This window comes from Trichosurus vulpecula, chromosome 4, assembly GCF_011100635.1.
Source record: "Trichosurus vulpecula isolate mTriVul1 chromosome 4, mTriVul1.pri, whole genome shotgun sequence".
NCBI classification, from domain to species: domain Eukaryota; kingdom Metazoa; phylum Chordata; class Mammalia; order Diprotodontia; family Phalangeridae; genus Trichosurus; species Trichosurus vulpecula.
Window position 1 is genome coordinate 77,080,474 of NC_050576.1, and position 23,586 is coordinate 77,104,059.

The following is a 23,586-nucleotide window of genomic DNA, read 5'->3' on the forward strand; positions in this document are numbered from 1 at the left end:
AGAACTCATCTTTTCTCCAAAACCCATCCTTCTTCCAAATTTTCAGTTGCTGTTGAAGGCATCATCATCCTTTAAAACATTGATCTTCAGAAACTTCCAATCATTTTTTTCATTTTCATCCAATTCATTCATTTTCATTCAACTTCCAATCATGTTTTCATTGAAATGATGGAGATGAACTAGCTGTATCCAAAGATCTTTCTGTAGTGCCCTCCCTCTAAAACTCCCTTGCATTTAACCACTTTGTATTTGGTTCTTTTAATTCACTTTATATTTACTCTGTGTGTATTTGTATATGTATTTTTTGTCTTCACCTTGTGAAGGATTGTTTCATTCTTTGAACTTATATCCCAAATCGCTAACACATTGACTAGCCCATAGTAGGTACTTAAATGCTCGTTAATTGATTGATTCCATATCTAGTAATCCATAAATCTGTAGATGGTTTGTGTTTTCCGAACTCTTTGCTGACCCTTTTCCATAATTCTAAACAGGTAGAACAGATAAGGACAAGAATTTCAGGATATCGGAGGTTGAGTTGGATAGAATGAAAACTCAAACCTAGCCAAATCTATGCAAGACATAACAAGTCTGTGCTAGACAGAGCAGGTGGGTAGGACACCTCTGCCAGCTTCCTGCTGTGCCCAGGTTATGACCAAGGAATCACCAATCATTCTCAATTTCAATGAACAATACATCTGATGACCTCTTGTTTTTGTAATTGTGTGTGGCATGAAAGCATATTTCTCTTTAATGAGCATTCACCTGGTGATTATGAGATTCAGTAAGATTTATGGCAAAGCCCTGGAACCTGAGCTTTTACTCAACAATGTTTTCCTTCTGTGTTTCTTAAAACAGACAAATAATCTCCATTAATTGGCATTTCGCATTGGTAATGTCTCTGTTTCAGGCATCAGCAAAGGTAGCTTCATAAAAAAACAGGTAATAAAGATCAGGTGGGTGTGCACACATCACCTCGTTTGTTTCACATATGTGACCTTGAATTGAAGTTGCTATGGCAACAACATTTTTTCAGGAGAAAAGTGTTGAAAGGACAACATTTCCAGTAAGGAAGGGGGTTGGGAAGTTAAGCACTTAAGGCAATTTGCAAAGCTTGTCTATCTCTTCTTATCCCTTCCTTTCATTCTCTCTCACCTTTTCTTTCTCTTTGAAAAAAAAATCCTTGCTACAGAACAATGATATTCATCCTAATAATGACAACTTTTATTTGTAGCACCTTGCATCATTTAAAGTACTTTCAATTTTATTGTCTTCCCGGATCTATTTGTTCCTAACAATAACCTTATGAAGTAGGTGGGAGAGGTATTATTATCCCATTTTATTGATAAAGGAAACTTTTCTTATTTGAGACTCATAACAACATTGTCAGGAAGGTATTACAGGTATTATCTCCACTTTGTAAATGAAGAAACTGAGGCTCAGAGAGGTTAGATGAGCTGCTCTTGGCCACACAATAGCCCACATTTAAAGGATGACTTGAACCCAATCTTCCTAATTCCTGGAGGAAAATAGCATTTTCCATCATGAGTCCTTTGGAATTGCCTTGGATCACTGTATTGCTGAGAATAGCCAGATTATTCACAGTTGCTCATTGTACAATGTTGCTGTTGCTGTGTACAATGTTCTCCTGGTTCTTCTCACTTCACTCTGCATCAGTTTGTGTAAGTCTTTCAGATTTTTCTGAAGTCCACCTGCTCGTCATTTGTTATAGAACAATAGTATTCCATTCCAATCATAAACTTGGTCCTATTCTTCAAAGATCTTTCCATCTTAAAGTTAACAAGTTGCTACCCATATTAATAATCCAATCAACATGAGAAAACACTGCTTTTTGCTGTACCTCTTCTTTCGTTTTCCTGAGGGCAAGACCTGTTTGTTTTAAACCAGCAAGTTACTGTCCATGGTGCTAGACTAAGGACAGATTTGACCTCTTAGATGTCCCTATCTTCCTCCTTTATTTACTTTGTAATTAAAGGCTAGATCAAATAGCAAGGGTACCTGCATAGTTATGAGCACTTGACTATGGTATTTCCAGTTGAGAACTGATGGTTAAATTTTCAGTGTGAGCATTTGCACCTCTGAAATCTGAAAAAACTACAAATCAGGGTTTGATTTATTCTCCAGTGGATTGTCTGAGACTTAAGAAAGTGATGGAGGAAATGTAAATAGTGCATACTAAACTTAAAAGCATATCTTTCATCTTTGCAGAACTGATTGTTAAACATTTACTATCACACTCCTAAATGAGTGGCTCATGGATACTTTGATCACCTAGGATTTGTCACTGGATTTCACATGTTTTCTGCTGTAGATTGCCAAGATAATAGCAAAAAAATCATTATTACTTCTTTTCCTTACTTTGATACTATAGTCAGGCAGTCAATAAATATGTTTTAAGCTCTTACCATGTGCTAAGCACTGTCCACTGGGGATACAGAGAAAGGCAGAGGACACATCCTGCTCTCAAGGAGCTGACAGCATAATGGGGAAGACAATATGCAATGATGCACAAGCAAGATATATACAAAATATATTGGAGATAATCAATACCAGGAAGACACTAGCATGAAAGGGGATCAAGGAAGACTTTTTTTATAGAAGGTAATGTTTTATCTGGCAGTTGAAGGAAGCCAGGAAAGCCAGGAAAGCCAAGGGACAGAGATGAGAAGGGAAAGTATTCTAGGAATAGAGGTCAGACAGTGAAAAGGCCTGCATTTGGGAGACAGAATATTTTGCATGAAGAACAAGGGAGCCAGTTTCACTGGATTTCATAGTATATGGGGGTGAGTAAGGTATAACAAGACTAGAAAAGAGGGGGGTTGAGGGAAGTTATGAGGGGCTTTAAATACTGATCAAAGAATTTATATTTGATCCAGGATATGATAGGAAACCACTATAGTTTATTGAATAGGGTGATGACATGGTCAGACCTGCACTTTAGGAAGATCAATTTGATAGTTTCATGGAGCAGGAAGAGACTTGGGTAAGGAGACCTACCTCTAGGCTATTGCAATAGTCCAGGCTTGAGGTAAAGAGGGCCTACACCAGAATGGTGGAAGTCTCAAAGGAGAGATGATATGAAAGTAAAATCATCAGGTCTTGGCAACACATTGAATATGGAGAGTGTGAGAGGGTGAAAAGTCTAGTATGACACCTAAATTGTGAGCCTGGGTGACTGGGAGGATGGTAGTGCCCTGCACAGTAATAAGAAAGTTAGGAGGCATGAAAGGCTTTAGGAAAAAGATAATGAGTTCATTTTTGACATGTTGAACTTCAATGTCTGTTGTACATCTATTTAAAGATGTCTAATATGCAATTGGAGATGTGAGACTCAAGGTTAGCAAGGAGGTTTGGACCGAATGGATAGGTTTGAGAATCATCGGCATAGACATGAAAATTGAATACATGAGAACTGGTGAGATCACTAAGGATAGAGTAGTGTTATGAAAACCTAAAGAGAAAAGAGTGGTAATGAGAAAAGGATGTTCAACAGTGCCAAAGGCTTCAGAGAGGTCAAGAAGGATGAAGATTAAGAAAAGCCCTTTGGAGAAATCATTGGTAACTTTGGATAGTTCAGTTTTGGTTGAATTGATGCCATCGGAAGCCAGATTCTGGTAAAAGAAGGGAAGTGGGGGTGCCAGGTATAGATAACTTTTTCAAGGAATTGGCTGAAAAAGGGGAGAGATATAGGATATCAGTATTAGAGGCTGATTGAAGTTTTATTTTTGAAGCTTTTTTAAAAAGGATGGGAGAGGCTTGGATTTGTTTATATGGAGCAGGGAACCACCTTTGAACATATTTAAATATTAGGAAATTTTTCCTTACATCAAGCCTAAAGTTTTTTACATTTTATATTTCAGAAAGTGAGAGGTCAAATGGACCTAGGGGATTATGTAGTCCATCCCCTTCAAATTTATTTTCTAAGCCTATTGTTTAGAACTTGAAATGCACCTTTCCATTGAAACAATATTCTAATTTATGGTTAACCTCCCACAGCGTCCCCAAAGGCCCGTTTAACCCCACTGCCATTATAAACATTTAGGTTTGATTCTACAGACTAAGAAAATATCAAAGCAAGGCCAAAGCAAGTCACCAAATCATCAATCCTTTAAAAATGGACTCTGTGGATAGATATGAAAAGGTAAAACTTCCAAGCCAGGAACAAACAAAAACGTTCAAAAGTTTCTTTGTCAGAATCACCAAGGAGTTTAAGGGCTTTTAGCCCAGTGACAAAATCCTTCTTTCTGCTACAAAGGAAAGTCTCCATTTAAGAGAAATCTGGTTCTGCAGAATAGAGAATTAAGTTCCTTATAGTCTGCAAAGGAGACCAGGGAAGGAAAGCTGTGAGAGGCAACGGCCCTCCTCACTCTAGGCAAGACATCAAGCAAATGTCATTCTGCCTGTCATGGAAACTGGAGAGTTGTTGAAACTCCTGCCAGAGCCAAGACAAAAGGACAAAAAATGGTCAGAGATGAAGATTTCAGCTGGACCAAAGGCATAAGTGCATATGGGCAATATTGGAAGGATGGGCTTCCCAAGAAGGAGGAAAAAGTAACATCGCTGGACTCAGGCTACAGATTTAATGGACAGGATGAGTTATGGAAGAAAGGGCTTTCTGGCCCAGAAACTATTCAACCACATGCAAACTGTGTTTTACATGATCAAAGGAGACAAGGGGTTTAGGAAGCAGAGACAATGGGAGAGAGGCAGACACAATTATAGATATGCATCATTAAGATAAAATAAAAATGTTATAGATAACTGGGAGATAAGCTAAGCTAACTGGATCATATCCTGTAGTTACTTGCCTCACTTCCCTTCTCTTTCCAAGTAGTGCTAGGGTCAGATGAGGAAAGAACAAAAGGTGATTGAAAGATTCCTGGCTGACCATAGTATGTGGTCCACACTGAGTAAACACATGAGAGTGGCACAACTGGGAGGGTTCCCAGTCAACTGACCTTCGTTGAAATAAAGCATCCATTGGCTCAGGAGTCTGGAGAATCTTTGTGCTTCCCCTGAATAACTCTATAACTTTGGGTAATTTTCCATTTCTTGTAGGCAGCTGGGTGGCACAGTGCTTAGAGACTGGTCCTATTATCAGGAAGACTCGACAAGTCCCAGACACTTATTAGCTGTATGGCTCTGGATAAGTCATTTAATCCCTATCAACCTTAGTTCTTTCAGCTGTAAAATGAGGATAATGATAGTATATCACTCCCAGTGATGGTTTAAGGACAAAATGAGATAATATTTGCAAATCTTGAAGCGCAATGTGAATGCTTATTGTAGTTCATTTGTTTCGTCCTATCTGACTCTTCATTGCCCCATTTGGGATTTTCTTGGCAAACATACTGGAGCAGTTACCATTTCCTTCTCCAGCTAATTTTATAGATGAAGGAACTGAGGTAAACAGGGCTAAGTGACTTGGCCAGGGTCACATAGCTTAGGAAGTATCTGAGGCTGGATTTGAACTCAGGTCCTCATGATTCCAAGTCACTTTATCCACTGTGCCACCTAGCTGCCTCTATTATTATTCTTGGTTCCTTCATTTGAAGAATAATAACCAACTATAATAATGACCACATGTAGCCAGAATGGCCTTTGTTTTCTTTGAATGACTCAGCTTACCTCATTGAGCTTCCCTGGACGCTGGGGCTTGCTCTTCCGGGGCAGGACCAGACAACTTCCTGTGTGATGAGTCATGGGGCTGGCTGAGGGGAGGTGTTAATGTCTATGCTAGGGGGAGGGGCCAACTCAAGAACCAATCAGCCCTGGTCATTCAGGCGGAGCTTGATGATGTCAAAAACCCTATAAGAGGGGAGAGGACAGCTTGAGGAGCTTCTCTTTCCTTTTCCGGTTGGAGCCAGCGACAGTTACGACAATTACGTCAGTTACAGCGACCGTTACATCGTCAGTTTCAGTTGCAGCTTCAGTTCAGACACAGACACAGCTGAGGCAGGAGCTGCCAGTAGCAGAGCTGATCTACGGGAGGAAGCTGAACAAAGACTTCAGGCCAGTGGGTAATCTTATTACCATCGAGGGGGAAGCATGATTTTGCTTTACGCAATCATGCTTCTCTGTAGCCTCCTGGTTACTCTTGCAAGGCGTACTTATTGGGCCTGGAAGATTTTGATCAACATATCAAAATGGGGCTTCTGGTTCATGGGTTGGTTACTGTGGAGCCTAAATAAATGTTTTGATTCTTCTGCCTTCTACTTTGAGAGTTTCTTATATCCGGCGGTTCCGAACCTTTCAGACATGTTTATGATCCTCTTTGAGATTATAAACTCTGCCCTCCTGATACACCACAGTTATGATAACATCTCTGGTGTATATCCATCACACTCCCTGAAGAAAGGTGCTAAAGGTATCTGTCAAAAGGCCACATTTGTAAAGGTTTACAAAGTGCTTTCCTCATAGCAGTTGTGTGAGGCAGGTGGTGCTAGTACTCTGATTCTCACTATGCAGATAGAGAAGCTGAAGCACAGAGAGATTGATATCCCTAATAAGTAAATGTCAGAGCTAGGATTTGAGTTCTTGAAGCCAAGCCCAGCACTCTCTCTACTCTACTAACCTCTCACACAAATGAAAAACATGTCCAATTTAAGTCTCACAGGTATAAAAGGGGGAAGAATACTGTGAGTCAAGAGAGATCAGGGTTTGAATACCACCTCTAATACTACTACGTATGTGATGATGGGCAAGTCACTTAACGTCTCTGAGGCTTATTTTCCTCATCTGTAAACCAAAGAAAATGATACCGTTTAGCTCAAGGTTGTTGCAAGGATCAAGCAAGATAATGTATGTAAAGCATTTAACAAGAATTAAAGCAATGTATAAGTGTTAGCTTTTCATATTATTACTATAGCATTTGAGAAACAGGAAGGCCTAGTGGATAGAGGACCATTAGGGTTAGAAAGACCTGGGTTCAAATTCCACCTCTAACACATATAGGCTGTTTGACCACGCCCAAGTCTCTTCACCTCTCAGTGTCCCAGTTAACTCTGTAAAATTATAAGTTATGAATGAGTTGCCCCAGTGTATCTATGGAGGGAATGTCTGCACTGAGAATTCTCTGCCCAAATGAAAACATTGGACTGAATCATTTTTTAAAATGCTACCCATTATTTTTTATTTGTTTTTAATTTTTAAAAATCATAATCAATATCATTCTTTAGCAATATGTCATGTTTTGTCTTCATTGTAGATCTTCTTAAACCAACTAGATTGCTGGCTCCTCAAGGGCAGAGATGATGCATTGTACTGTTATGGCTCAAAGGAACTAGCATAGCATTGGGCACACAGGAGAATATTAAATACTTGATGGATGAACAAATCAATAGCATTCATTAAACATTGCTTTCTCATTGAATTGGCAGAGAACTAAATACAAAGTGGGTGCTCATTAATTGTGAATTGGTTGGAAAAAACTGATATATAAATATATTAGAATGGTGTTATACAGTAAGAAATGGCATGTGGAATTCAGAGAAACATAAAAGGTTGGTATGAACTGATGAAGAACAGAATAAATGGAACCAAGAAAACAATATATAGGTGACTAGAACAATGTGAATAAAGTGAAAGTAATTGGGTTCTGAGTAAAGGAAAAATCAGCAAAGGTCCTAGAGATCAAATCAATGAAACAGACCTCTTTCCAAGTGTTAGTAAGGTGGAGGACTGCTGAGACAGAATATTGCATCCATTGTCAGATACAGTCATTCCATCATTTTTTGTTAAATTGTTTTTTATTTATCTTAATGGAGGATTTAATCTAGAAGTGGGTTAAATTACTGATTTAAAAATTATAGGCATGAATAAAAATCTATATTAAACATAATTTTAAAGAAAAATAAGCCATAGCATTTCTGGTACCAAAAAAAAAAGAAATATGGAATACATTAAGTGGTGTTTTGAACATTTTTGCTGATGTCTTTTGTTGTTATGCTTTTCATTTCCAAAAAATATCCCTCCCAGAGCTATCCCTTGTAACAAAGAACAAAAAAGAGGGGAAAGAAGCTCAGCAAAACTAACCAACGCATTAACTGTATCTGACTGTAAAGTTACATAAAATTGATAAACATTAAGTGCTTACCGTGTGCCAGGTACTATGCTAAGCTCTAGGGATACAAACCTAAGCAAAAAGAAAAATTGCCCCTGCCTTCAAGGAGCTTATATTCTAGTGGGGACAATGCAAAAAAGGGGTGTGGTGCTAAATAGGGACAGACAGCATTGAAGATAACTTGTATGGAGTCATGGTGGTAAAGTCTGGAGAATGAAGACTGGTCTAGGCTCTTTCTCAAAGTGGAAATTCCAAGAGGACTTTACCAGTGGGCAATAGCTAAAAGTAGCTGAAGCCTTGTGGAGAGTGAAAGTATAATAATATATATATATAATTTTCCAAACTCATATATCCCACTTCTGCAAATAATGAAGACATGCTTTCTCCTTTCTTCTTCAGAGTCAAACTTTTATCATTTACAATCATCTTGAGAGCTATTTTTCCCCTTATTTTTTGACCATTCATCCATTAGGGGAATGATTCTTGATCTTATATATTATTAATTATTCACATTTTGTATATTAGATCTTTACCAGAAATATTTTATATGGAAATTTTCTATCCAATGAACAGTTTCCTAAAGTGGCATTTTCTATATCCATTTCAAAGATACACTAGCTATATTACCTTGACTAAGTCACTTGACTTCTCAATGCCCCAGAAAACCCTAGAGCTAAGACAATTGCAGAACAGTTGACCATCTCTGTATTAGGAGAGAGAGTTCATTTACCAGGGAGTTCCCTACAACCCTGGAATCACACAGCTTTGACCAAAAAAAAAAATAATTCCAGGAAGGAGCTCGCTATTGATGTAGGGTTTTTTTTTTAACTATCTTTAAAAGACAGTTCCTAAAATAAATGTTTATTCTTCCCAAGAGCTACTTCCCAGCAATGTCAAAGCAAGACAGAATCCCTTGCTGTCTCTCCTGGCAGTTCTAACCTAAGTATCAGATCTTGGAGTATTGAAGGTTCTATGTCCAAGGAACCTTTGATCATTGGGGCCAGAGGCCACCAAGCTGGGGACAGGTTCATTGCTCACTGAGCTAGATCTTACCACTGATATCATTGAATAAGGCATAAGGCTGCAACATTAAGGATTAGTTATTTCTTTGAGTAGGTCATTATTTGGGGAACCCCAATGGTTTGAGATGAAAAAATAAGAAAAGAGGAGGAATGTTATGTGAATTGCAGTAAGACTACAGATTTGGAATTGAAAGGTAATGAGGAGGTCATCTTGTCTGGCCTGTTCATGTTATAATTAAGAAACTGAAACCCAGAGTAACAAGTATTTAACTTGCCCAAAACAAAACAGGTAATGTAGATGGTTTCTGATGGCAAGTGAGAAGTGGCAAGGGACACCTGAGGTACAGAAAAGACAAAGAGGCAGAGATAGAGATAGCAGAAAAGTGCCTGGCCTTCTTATCTCAGGTCTTCTTGCAGAATCTATTCTTTCCTTAGAAAACCATAAAAATGGCAGGTTCTCTGCAGGCAGCATTTTAAAACTTTGTCCTATTGATAAAATGCATGGAACTGAAAGGCCAAATTTTCTTTATCTTATCATGGATATTCCAAGAGGACAAACCTAGAAATACTGTGCTGACTTGAAAGTCTGGCTTTTGCCCCACACTCTACACTCTCACACACCTGAACAAACCTCAAAGAGGTTAAGTAGGGGTGGAAAAAACATAACCAATACGTACTTTCCAAGAAGCCATGTCCAAAAGGACAAGGTCTAGTCAGCAATGGTTTCCTCAGAAGGGTTATAAACATTCCAAAATTGGGAGTTAAAGGAAATTTCAAAGCAGATTCTTCTGGGGTCAAGTGAAGTGTTCCTTGGAAATTTCTTTTCCAGACACAGAAATTAAACAAAACCCTTCTGCAGAAAATATACTTTGGAATTTTTTTCTTCTCCCACATACACACACGTTCTCTAGGTTAAAAGTTGTAACAGAACTGATAGCTGCATATATGACCACACTTGACAAGATATGGTCCCTTCTCACTTGAACAAAAAACTTGATCAACAAGCATTTATTAAACTGTTACTATGTGCCAGACTGTGTCACAGACAAGTGGAAAAGCAATGTTCTCACTCCTTTTCTAAAAGAAATTAGGAGACGCCTAAAGAAAATTGGACTGTAGCCTTGGAGTAATTTGGACTAAGAGATTTTTGTTCTCCTTACCACATAACAACATGGAGGCAAAGAGCTTGTCATGCTCTAGTGGTCAGTACCCCAACTCCCAAATCTAAGGGCTACCATATGCACAGTGCAGAAGGCCTCCCTCTAAGCCCATCTGGACTTTTGTGAAGAGGCCCTGCCTCCCAACAATATTCCAGTAGAAGAAAGTGGAATGTTGTCTTTTGGTCTCGTTACTGTTATAGCAGTGCAATAGGGGCCTGGCAAAATGGGTCATTACAGAGAAGAGGTCAGGGAACCTGCTTCCAGAAGAGATATGATGATATTTGATGGAAGTGCCTTTGGAGCATACACAGACATCCTATAACTGGTTCTGCTTGTCCAACCACAGGGTGAATAGGAGGCTTCTTGACTGGCTTCAGAGACATTCAAAAAGGCAGTAGCATATACTACTAACAATAATTATGTATATCCTTTGACCCAGCAATACCACTATTAGGTCTGTTTCCCAAGGTGATCAGGGAAAAGGAAAAGAGCCAATATGTTCTAAAATATTTAAGGCAGTTCTCTTTGCAGTGGCAAAGAACTGGAAATTGAGGAGATGCCTGTCAACTGTGGAATGGCTAAACAAGTTGTGGTATATGGTTGTGATGGAATATGATTGTGTTGTAAGAAATGATAAGCAGGTTGATACTAGAAAAACATGGAAAGACTTGGATGAAATAATGGAGTGAAATGAGCAGAACCAAGAAAATGTTGGATACAGTAACAACGATATTGTTTGAAGAATAACCATGAATGACTAAGCTATTCAAAGTATTCAAATATTCACATCAACTACAAAGGACCTAAAAAGGAAGGTGCTATCTATCTCCAGAGAAAGAACTAATACATAGAAGTATGCACAGTATGATTTTACTGACATACATACATACATACACACATTTGTGGGGATGGGAGTGGAAGGGGTTGGTGTGTATATACATATATATATATATATATACATATATACATATGTATATTTGTATCAAACGGTGGTCTTCTCTAGTTCAAGGTGGGGAAGGGAGGATGACAGCTTGGAACTCAAAATATAACAGAAAATTAATTTAATCAGCCCCTCCTCTCTCTGGTTGGACCACTTTTCTTGGTTTGATTCCTTTGTTGATGATGATTCCTGGTGAGAAATAGTGTTCTCAGAGGAGAAGCTTTGGGCCCTTTCTCTGTCTGAGGCCAGTAGGCAACCCCTTGAGAATGACCCTCAGTTCTGTGCCTCAGCATTTGTTCTTTAATTTTAAGTGAAGATTAATATGGAGGCCATGACCTGACTTCTGAAAGGCTCTGGGTTTTTGTGGTCAGCCCAGCATTGATTCCTCAAGGATTGAGAAACAAGGGCCAATCATTGGGACCCAATCCAGTGGTAACTGAGACTAGGACTCCTCCAACATTCATGTCACATTTGGACATGAACTTGATTGGACCAATGCTTTGCAGGAATTGTGTTGTCTGATCCTATTCTCCCCAGAGACTGAGGTGGTATAAGGAAAGAGTGGGCATCCTCAGTGTTGGGTGGAAAAAATGTTTATACTGCTGTTCTAGCTATAACTTTGAAGTAAATAGCCTTTTATAAAAGGAAATTGTTGTTAAATAGATAAATGGAACTGGGGTGTTAGTAACTGGATGCCAAAAGGAGGAGGAAAACATATGGAATGAAAGTTTGAGCCCATAGCAGTAAAGAAGAGATACCTTGTATTAAAACTATATCTTGTTCTGGTCCCCCTGACCACTCCCTCTCTTCCCAAGTCTACAGTAAATATGTTTATAAGTAGCTAGTATAAAGTAGCAATAGAAGGAAATGAGCTTGCAAAAGATGTCATGTACAAACTAACCCGAAGATCAAAGGGTCAGGATTTACAAAATGTGTCATGTATTAACCAAAAATCACATCCCAAGACTATGTGTCTAATTGGAAAAGCCATCTAGGCTTTTATATCTGGACCTTTTGATCCTACGATAGGTAAATCTCACCTAAGCTCCAGACATCTACAGTAAGACCAACAGTCTGAGATAATGTGGACATATTTGCTTTAAAGTTTTGCTGACAACTTTGAGGTGACTTGAACATGTTAACTAACTAACCTTAAGGTGGCAAAGATAATAGTTTATTTCCTCAAAAAATCCTATAAAAATGGGATCTGAAACTCTTGCCTCCCAGCTCCCAGAACTTTTTCATTCCTAAGGGTTCATGCTGCTTGCGAGCTCTTAATTCGAAACATGAGTCAATGACTCATCACCTTCCCATCCTCTTCCCCACACTATCTGCCTTCCTTCACCACACCATCCCCATCCCTACACCATCTATCTTTGTAAACCAGGCCTCCCCCTGCCTTTTCACCACTTGGCTATATTTTCTGTGCTGTTTTCCCCAGGACCTCTGTGACATTTAAAAGTGCAATTAAAGGGGCGGAGCCAAGAAGGCAGCTGGAAAGCAGGGACTTGGGTGAGCTCCCTGCCAAGTCCCTCCAAAAACCTATAAAAATGGCTGTGAACAAATTCTAGAACTGCAGAACCCACAAAATAGCAGAGGGAAGCAGGGCTCCAGCTCAGAACAGCCTCGATGGTTGCTGAGTGAGGTCTATCATGCACAGAGCTGGGAGCAGAAGGGGAGCAGAGCACAGTGTGGGCAGCGGCAGGACCAACCACACCAGGAGCCGGGGGGAACAGGCCCTAGCACCCTGAATCAGTGAGCTGTGGCAGTTACCAGACTTCTCAACCCCAAAACACCAAAGACAACAGAGAAGGTTAGTGGGAAAAGCTGCAGGGACAAAGTAAAAGGAGTTTGCAGTTTGGCCACTGCCCTGGGGACAGCAGAGGTGGTGCAGCTACAGAATTACAGCTGCAGTTGCTTCCAGCCCCAGGCCCACCTGGTAGGAGGAATTAAGTGGCGGATCAGAGCAGGAGTGCAGAGCCCGCATAAGATCTGAGTCCAGTCCAGGTTGGCAGTTCTTGGGGAAGGAGGAGTGCTGGTGTGGCAGAGCTGGCTGTATAGAAATAGCTCTGAAAACAACAGCGCAGCCCCTCAAGCTTGGGACAAAGTACTCTCTACTCTACAAGCAGTCATACCAAGATGAAAAACTCAAGGGTCAAGTAAGTTGGCTGCGAACATGGCCAGACAGCAAAAACAGACTCAGATTCAGTCTCAGACTTTGGAATCTTTCTTTGGTGACAAAGAAGACCAAAACATACAGCAAGAAGAAGTCAACAAAGTCAAAGAGCCTACATCAAAAGCCTCCAAAAAAAACATGAACTGGTCTCAGGCCATGGAAGAGCTCAAAAAGGATTTGGAAAAGCAAGTTAGAAAAGTAGAGGAAAAATTGGGAAGAGAAATGAGAATAATGCAAGAAAACCATGAAAAACAAGTCAATGACTTGCTAAAGGAGACCCAAAAAAATACTGAAGAAAATAACACCTTAAAAATAGACTAATTCAAATGGCAAAAGAGCCCAAAAAAGTCAATGTAGAGAAGAATGCCTTGAAAGGCAGAATTAACCAAATGGAAAAGGAGGTCCAAAAGACCACTGAAGAAAATACCACCTTAAAAATTAGATTGGAGCAAGTGGAAGCTAGTGACTTTATGAGAAATCAAGATATTATAAAACAGAACCAAAGGAATGAAAAAAATAGAAGACAATGTGAAATATCTCATTGGAAAAACCACTGACCTGGAAAATAGATCCAGGAGAGATAATTTAAAAATTATTGGACTACCTGAAAGCCATGATCAAAAAAAGAGCTTAGATATCATCTTTCAAGAAATTATCAAGGAGAACTGCCCTGATATTCTAGAGCCAGAGGGTAAAATAGAAATTGAAAGAATCCACAGATCACCTCCTCAAATAGATCCCCAAAAGAAAACTCCTAGAAATATTGTTGCCAAATTCCAGAGCTCCCAGCTCAAGGAGAAAATACTGCAAGCAGCCAGAAAGAAACAATTTGAGTATTGTGGAAACACAATCAGAATAACACATATCTAGCAGCTTCTACATTAAGGGATTGAAGAGCTTGGAATATGATATTCCGGAGGTCAATGGAGCTAGGATTGAAACCAAGAATCACCTACCCAGCCAAACTGAGTATCATGCTCCAAGGCAAAATATGGATTTTCTATAAAATAGAGGACTTTCAAGTTTTCTCAGTGAAAAGACCAGAGCTGAATAGAAAATGTGAGTTTCAAACACAAGAATCAAGAGAAGCATGAAAAGATAAACAAGAAAAAGAAATCACAAGGGACTTACTAAAGTGGAACTGTTTTGTTTACATTCCTACATGGAAAGATGATGTGTATGATTCATGAGACCTCAGTATTGGGGTAGCTGAAGGGAATATGCATATGTGTGTGTGTGTGTGTATGTATGTATATATGTATGTGTGTGTATATATATATAGACAGAGGGCATAGGGTAAGTTGAATATAAAGGGATGATATCTAAAAAAAAATAAAATAAAATTAAGGGATGAGAAAGGAATATATTGAGAGAGGGAGAAAGGGAGAGATAGAATGGGGTAAATTATCTCGCATAAAAGTGGCAAGAAAAAGCAGTTCTGTAGGAAGGGAAGAGGGGGCAGGTGAGGGGGAATGAGTAAATCTTGCTCTCATCGGATTTAACCTGAGGAGGGAATACCATACACATGCAATTGGGTATCTTATCCCACAGGAAAGAAGGAGGAAGAAGATAAAAAAGGGGGGACAATAGAAGGGAGGGCAGATAGGGGGAGGAGGTAATCAAAAACAAACTTTCAAAAAGGGACAGGGTCAAGGGAGAGAATTCAATAAAGAGGGATAGGATAGGAAGGAGCAAAACATAGTTAGTCTTTCACAACATGAGTATTGTGGAAGGGTTTTACATAATGATATGCATGTGGCCTATATTGAATTGCTTGCCTTCTTAGGGAGGGTGGGGGGTGGGGAGGGAAGAGGGGAGAGAATTTGGAACTCAAAAATTATTTTAAATGAATGTTAAAAATTGGTTTTTACATGTAATTTAAAAATAAAATAAAAACATTCTTAAAAATAAAATTAGAAGTATGAGTACTGAAACCTCAAGGAGATCATAAAGTTCTCTAAACAAGTATTATAAGATAAAAGAAATTAAACCAATACTTGGTGAAATATAGAATTCCATGAGAGTATGGCACAATAGTGTATTTCAAAATGGTACAAAATAATGATTTTATTTCAAGAGAAGTAAAAGAACACAAGTAAAGTTAAAAGAGAACAAATGTCATAATTACAGCTCATATAGCAGAAATAATTAGTAGAGAAGTAAAACTGGAGTCCATGATGACAAATTTCTCCAAAGAATCAAAAGAAGAGAACAAAATATACAGAATATAAAAATACTAAAATGAAGGGCAATCTGAAAGAAGAGAAGGAAAAGTCTTCATGCAAGGAAAAAAAAAAAATCTGTACACAAATGGAAGATATTAACCTGAAATACAAGATGTACTGAAACAACTTGAGTTTCCCAGATTTCCCAGATATGTGCCTCAATGAAATTTCAGCTAAGCTGGAAGGTTGAGAGGGGATAGAAAACAGAGATACTTAAACACAAAAGGTCTTCATATGAAAAATAAACATTTTATACCTTTGGGCTTAAATGGCTCAATTGTATATGAAGAAGCTGGCAAAGACTATGGATTTGCCTCTGGTACACAAACTACTTTCCTACTTTTGTCTCTGCCCACTCATCTGCATAGGACCCCAATAGGAATATGGGAAGTATGACTAACTGATTTTGGGCCAACCACTATAAACTAAGGTAAAGTCTCTGAGTGAGGGGGCTGGCACTGAAGCAGGAAAGAGAACCTAGACCTATCTCATCTCCTCCCTGGTGGTGACAAATGTTAGAGTCAAGGCTCTGAGGGAGTCAAAGAAGAGAGGTCTCTGCGAATCCTGGGCAATAGTTATTGCCTTCATTGAAAGAGCATAGATGTATTTTAGCTGTGATGCTCCAGCTGAAATGAATGCAGACCATCCAAATCAGCCAATGGCTGAAGGTGGCAAAAGACTGCCAGAGGCTATCAAACATGATCATGAATGCCTATGAAGTCCAACAGATTAACCCATACAACACAGAGGCCAGGCCCTGAGAAGAAGCCAATGGCTCAATGATCTGCCAAACCCAGTGCAGGCATCAGCTGCATAAGAGTGAAAGTGACTTGCCTGGCATATCCCAGTAATAGCCCAGTGGCAGAGTGGTCTGCCTGGCCCACTTGGTAACTACTGTATTTGCTATGCCTTTTTAGCCAGTGCGTTTGCTAAAGAATCAACTGAATCTACCTGTTGATTGGGAAACGGAAATCATACCAGTGGGAACTTTTAAGCTACTATTAGACACACAGCTACTGGCTTCACCTTTGACCCCTGAGAGTAGTAGTGGCTGCCCATGGCAACCCAACCTGCCAGTTGCAGCTGGGGAAGCAAGCCCAGGGGGGTGCCACATCTAGGAAAAGGCAAAATACAGGCACAATTTTTAAAATGGGAAAATGTATTGGACAGCAAGTAGCTGTGACCCAAGATGGGCCTTTATAATTTGTGAAAAAATTTGTTAGTTGTAGTCTCTTTCTAAGATTGTCTACTTTTGTTAATTTTTAAACCTTTTATCTAAGGAAATTAAGATTAGGTTAAAAAACGGAATTCATGGAGAAAAGATGCAGACAAGACCTGCTGGATATCAGCAGTATAGGAACCATCCCTTGGAATGCCACAGGGATGCTAAACCAGAGACAATTCAGTCAGGGTGACCAAATGGCAAATTAAAGCACCTAATATGTGAGCAGAGGGAGACCATTACTAGAGCAGCAGAGAAATGTTCTCTCTAAAGCTTGGACTGGGTATTTGATTCAACCCAATTATCAGGCACCTACTATGTACAAGGCACTGTTCAAGGTATTGAGTGTATGAAACTCAAAACAAGACTATGACAACATAAGCCAATGATGCCATAGCAGGGTGAGCAATAACAGAACTGAACAAATGGATGACATTTGGGGGTGGGTAGGGCAAATGGTGGGGTTGGGGAGTGAAGCCTGCAGCCATAATGAGGAGAAGGAACATGCTTTAGTGAATGTGAAGTTCTGTGGTACAATAACTATTGTGTTGGACTTGGAGTTCAGAAGACCTGAGTTAGAATCCTACCTTGAAGAACTCTTACTAGCTGTGTGGCACTGGCCAAGACAATTTCTTTCAGCCTGTTTTCTCATCTGTAAAATGGAGATAGTAACAGCACCTATCTCATGGGATTGAAGTGAGAATCAAATGAGATAACGTATATAGAAGCACTTCGAAAGCCTAGAGTGTTCTATAAATACTGTTGTCATCATCATCATCATCATCATCATTTCTGATAGAACCTGGAATTTTACCTACAATATGCCCTGCATGCTTGCTCCCCCACAGCTTCTAGACAGTTATCTGGGACCGTAACATACTTCAATAAATCTAAATTTCCTCTACATTTCCCTGGCACCATGGCAGATGGGAGATCAGGAGCAATTATTATGTATTTCTCTGGCTCACCTATAGGGAAAAGGGTTCAGTCTCTCTCCTGTCCTCATCTGGGACCATTCAGGCAAAAGTCAAGGAAAATGGTCGTTCAACTTCTGCTTGGTTCTGAGGCTTCTGAGCTGCCAAGAGGCTGAAGGGGAAGGCACCTTTCCAACCAGACTCCATGGGAAAAGGGGAACACAGAAAGAGAGGAAGGGGTGGAGAATATTATATGACTTATTATGTGACTCCTAGTGTCAGGAACCTGGATCAGGAAAATACTTTCCATTCATGATTTTGGGCAGGGCCAAATAGCAAAGCATTTGTCCTTCATACTTCGGGGGAAGTAAGAAGCTGTCTTGCTGGCTAAAAAGCAGAGGAACAAATGTGATCTCCTCTTTGTGTAGTCTTTATGCTCCACTGACAGGCAGAATGTTTCCATGACAGATGGATGAATGTGAACCAAGCTCTGTGGTCAGGAGGAGCAATAATAGGCTCAATTCTAGCAACACAGAAAGGCATTCCTAGAAGTCACCATCTGGCTGCCTTGGCATCTTCTGGACATAACAGAGTTCACAAGCAAAATGCTTTGGTTGGACTCGGAATGCAGGGCTTTCAGACAAGGACTTCTAGTTCTAGACTTATTATTAGATGTATAGTCATAAGCTGGACACTTCAGTTCACTGTTTGGGGACCAGCAAAAGTACAATGGCCATTGGGATGAATAAAAAATTCCTAAAATAATTGGGAAATGCTTTACCATCTTAAATTTCTAAATACAGTAGAAACTCATTGTGAGGTTGGGGTCATGGATCAAGGAAGACATCTGTTTTATAGATCATGTTACAGGGAAAAAGAAGCACATAGAGGAAGAGAAGACTTGCTTGGGGTGTCAAGGGGTAGGGAGAGGAGGATAGCAGTCTTCAAGTATTTGAAGAGCTGTCATGTGGAAGAGGGATTGGATTTGTTCTGTTTAGCCCCAGGGGGAAGAACTAGGAGCAAAGATCAGAGGTTGAAGAAGGATATTTCAGCTCAACATAAGGACAAATTTCCCAGAAATTAAGGCTAAAGTGTACCAGGCTCTTTGGCAGTGAGATTCCTCTCACTAAGGTCTTCAAGCAGAGGCTAGATGTGCATTTGCCAAGGATATTGGAGAGAGGATTTTGTTAGGTATGTGTTGAATTTGATCAGTGACTCCTGCCATTTTTGTTCTTTCAACAACAAAAATGTGGTGGGGGGGAGGGTGGGAGCGGCTAAGCCAAGATGGCGGCTGGAAAGCAGGGACTTGCTTAAGCTCTCTCCTAGGTCCTTCCAAACACCTGTAAAAAATGGCTGTGAAAAAATTCTAGAGCTGCAGAATCCACGAAATAGCAGAGGGAAACAGGCCTCCAGCCCAGGAAAGCCTGGATGGTCTCTGGGAAGGGTCTATCACACAGAGCTGGGAGCAGAGCTAAGCACAGCCCAGCATGGGCCGCACCAGGACCAACCAGACTGGGAACAGGCAAAACAGGCAGTAGGGCCCTGAATCATTGAGCTATGGTAGTTACCAGACTTCTCAACCCACAAAAACCAAAGACAACAGAGAAGGTTAGTGGAAAAACTGGTAGATCGAGTGAAAGGAGTGTGCAGGTCAACCCTAGCCTTGGGGGCACAGAAGTGGTGCAGTTCTGGGGCTGCTTCCAGAGCTACAGCTGCAGTTGCTTCCAGCCCCAGGCCCACCCTGCCGGAGGAATTAAGCAGCAGATCAGAGCAGGAGTGCAGAGCATGCTTGGATCTGAGCCACAGTCCAGGTTGGTGGTTCTTGGGGGAGGAGGAGTGCTGATGTGGCAGAGTTTCCTGTGTAGAAGTAGATCTGAAAACAGCACAGCCCCTAAAGCTTGGGACAAAGTACTCTCTACTCTAAAAGCAGTCATATCCTGACAAAAAGCTCAAGGGTCAAGTAGTTGGTTGTGAACATGAACAGGCAGCAAAAACAGACTCAGATTCAGTCTCAGACTTTGGAATCTTTCTTTGGTGACAAAGAAGATCAAAACATACAGTCAGAAGTCAACAAAGTCAAAGAGCCTACATCAAAAGCCTCCAAGAAAAATATGAGTTGGTCTCAGGCCATGGAAGAGCTCAAAAAGGATTTGGAAAAGCAGGTAAGAGAAGTAGAGGAAAAATTGGGAAGAGAAATGAGAATAATGCAAGAAAACCATGAAAAACAAGTCAATGACTTGCTAAAGGAGACCCAAAAAAATACTGAAGAAAATAACACCTTAAAAATAGACTAATTCAAATGGCAAAAGAGCCCAAAAAAGTCAATGTAGAGAAGAATGCCTTGAAAGGCAGAATTAGCCAAATGGAAAAGGAGGTCCAAAAGGCCACTGAAGAAAATACCAACTTAAAAATTAGACTGGAGCAAGTGGAAGCTAGTGACTTTATGAGAAATCAAGATATAAAACAGAACCAAAGGAATGAAAAAAATGGAAGACAATGTGAAATATCTCATTGGAAAAACCACTGACCTGGAAAATAGATCCAGGAGAGATAATTTAAAAATTATTGGACTACCTGAAAGCCATGATCAAAAAAAGAACCTAGATATCATCTTTCAAGAAATTATCAAGGAGAACTGCCCTGATATTCTAGAGCCAGAGGGTAAAATAGAAATTGAAAGAATCCACAGATCACCTCCTCAAATAGATCCCAAAAAGAAAACTCCTAGGAATATTGTCGCCAAATTCCAGAGCTCCCAGCTCAAGGAGAAAATACTGCAAGCAGCCAGAAAGAAACAATTTGAATATTGTGGAAACACAATAAGGATAACACAAGATCTAGCAGCTTCCACATTAAGGGATGGAAGGGCTTGGAATATGATATTCTAGAGGTCAAAGGAGTTAGGATTAAAACCAAGAATCACCTACCCAGCAAAACTGAGTATAATGCTCGAAGGTGAAAAATTGACTTTCAATAAAATAGAGGACTTTCAAGCTTTCTCAGTGAAAAGACCAGAGCTGAATAGAAAATTTGACTTTCAAACACAAGAACCATGAGAAGCATGAAAAGGTAAACAAGAAAGAGAAATCATAAGGAACTTACCAAAGTGGAACTGTTTTGCTTACATTGCTACATGGAAAGATGATGTGTGTAATTCATAAAACCTTTCTAGTTGAAGGGAATATACATATATATAGACAGAGGGCACAGGGTGAGTTGAATATGAAGGGATGATATCTAAAAAAATAAAATTAAATTAAGGGATAAGAGAGGAATATATTGAGAGGGAGAAAGGGAGAGATAGAATGGGGTACATTATCTCACATAAAAGTGGCAAGAAAAAGCAGTTCATTTGGAAGGGAAGAAGAGGCAGGTGAGGGGGAATGAGTGAATCTTGCTCTCATAGGATATGACTTGAGGAGAGAATAACATATACACTCAATTGGGTATCTTACCCCACATGAAATTAGGGGGAAGGGGATAAAAAGGGGGGATGATAGAAGGGAGGGAAGATAGGGGGAAGAAGTAATCAAAAGCAAACACTTTTGAAAAGGGACAGGGTCAAGGTTGAAAACTGAATAGAAGGGGACAAGATAGTAAGGAGGGAAATATAGTTAGTCTTTCACAACATGACTATTTATGGGAGTGTTTTGCATAATGATACATGTGTGGCCTATGTTGAATTGCTTGCCTTCTTAGGGAGAGTGAGTGGGGAGGAAAGAGGGGAGAGAATTTGGAACTCAAAGTTTTAAAAGCAGATGTTTAAAAAAAAAGTTGTTTTTGCATGCAACTGGGAAATAAGATATACAGGCAATGGGCCATAGAAATCTATCTTGCCCTACAAGAAAGTAAGAGGAAAAGGGATGTGGGGGAGGAGGAGTGGGATGACAGAAGGGAGGGCTGACTGGGGAACAGGGCAATCAGAATATATGCCATCTTGGAGTGGGGGAGGGTAGAAATGGGGAGAAAATTTGTAACTCAAAATCTTGTGGAAATCAATGCTGAAAACTAAAAAATATTAAATAATAAAGTATGAAATTTAAAACAAATGTGTTGTGAACTCACAGGGTAATTAGACACACTACTCATATTTTGCAATTATTTACTGATTAAGGTGCCACTAAATAATTTTTAGGGCAAATCCCTTGGACCATCATCAAAAAACTCCCAAGGAGTTCAAGAACCAGTAAGTGTGAACTCCTGAACTAAATATTGTCAGAGATCCCTTCTGATTCAGATTCTGAGTCATGATTTGACCCATGAAGTATCAGAATCTGGGAATATTTTAGCTGATAGTTTACCATTATCATAATGCATCACAGCTTTGAAAGGAACATGTATCTGAGTGAAAAAGTTGACTTGGGGTTATATGAACATAAAGCCGGGCTAGCAGCATCTATTCTGAAACACTGAGGATTACAAGTTCTGAGAACTCTTAGCTGGAGTGACCTTGAATGAGCCATAAGAAAAAGCCAGAGCTGTAGCTCTGAAGCTTAGATCAGTGAGGACACTGACCTTCCATGTGTCTGGGACACAGAAACAAGAAAGAAATCTTTCGGCTTGGATGAGAAGGGGTCATGAGGCCCAATCCTCACAAAGGTGACCTTGGAATTTAGTTTGGGACCATCATGTTAACTGGCATTCAACCCCAACTCTTACAAAGTCACTGGCCTGATTTTAATGTACAATAATTAACACACTTGTCATCATTGAAAAGATTCTTCCACTTGTCGGGTTTTATACTTGTACAATGTCCCCATTCATTCAATAAGCATGTATACATTTCCTACTGTGTGCAGAACAGAGTGTTATGCTAAGATATCTTGGGAAGCGAAAAGTCTAGCTATCAGAGCCCTGGGGTTCCAGCCATACTGGCCAGTTTAAACTACAATCTATTTCCAATCAAAGTGGAAAGACATTACCTGCTAAAACAATAGGCTTTGGAAAATTTCATTTTTCCTGGGATAGATTTGTATCATGAGTCAAAAGTGGCTTTTGCAATTTCAGCTGGGTTTATAACCCAGGCTAAAAGATAAAGTTCAGAAACTGCATTTCCCTGGGATAACGGCATTGCTTTATGAATGAATGAAGCATTTATCAAGTGATTATTATGTGCAAAACACTGTGCTAAGCACTGAAAATACAGATGGAAAACTAAAACAGTATTGCTTATGGAATCTATAAATCCGGAGAATACTGTAACTTCTCCATCACACAATAGAAGAGAGTCTTCTTCACTAATATGGCTATGAACTCTACCCATTCCAGAAAATTACTGTCTCTTTAAGCAGAAGAGCAATTTTTTCTTTATAAAGCTTTACAAAACACAGAGACAACACTCCTTCTCATGCCTGGAATGCTCTCCTTTCTTACCTTCGCCTCTGAGAAGCTCTTGCTTCCTTTAAGGCTCAACTCACATGCCACCTCCCATGGGACATTTTTCATGGTGCTCCTAGTTGAAAGGGCTCTGCCCTCCTCTCCTTAAGTTATCTTGTATACAATTCTCTGTGTACATGCTATCTGTCTCTGTTAGAGTAATTCTTTGAGGATGTTGACTATCTTTTGCTTTGTCTTTGAATGTCCCCTTCTAATCACATTGTCTTTCATACCTTCCCTCCTCTAAACTGAATTATTGCAATAGCCTTCTGACTGTTTTCCTTGCCTCAAGTCTCTCTGCACTCCAATTCATCATCTCCTCAGTGATCAAGATGATTTTTTTAAAGAGTATATCATCCTTCTCCAACCCCAATAAGTTCCAGTGGTTCTCTACTACCTCCAGGATCAAATATCAAGTTCTCTTTTTGGCTTTTAAAGCTCTTCAGAATCTGGCTCCTTCCTCCCCTC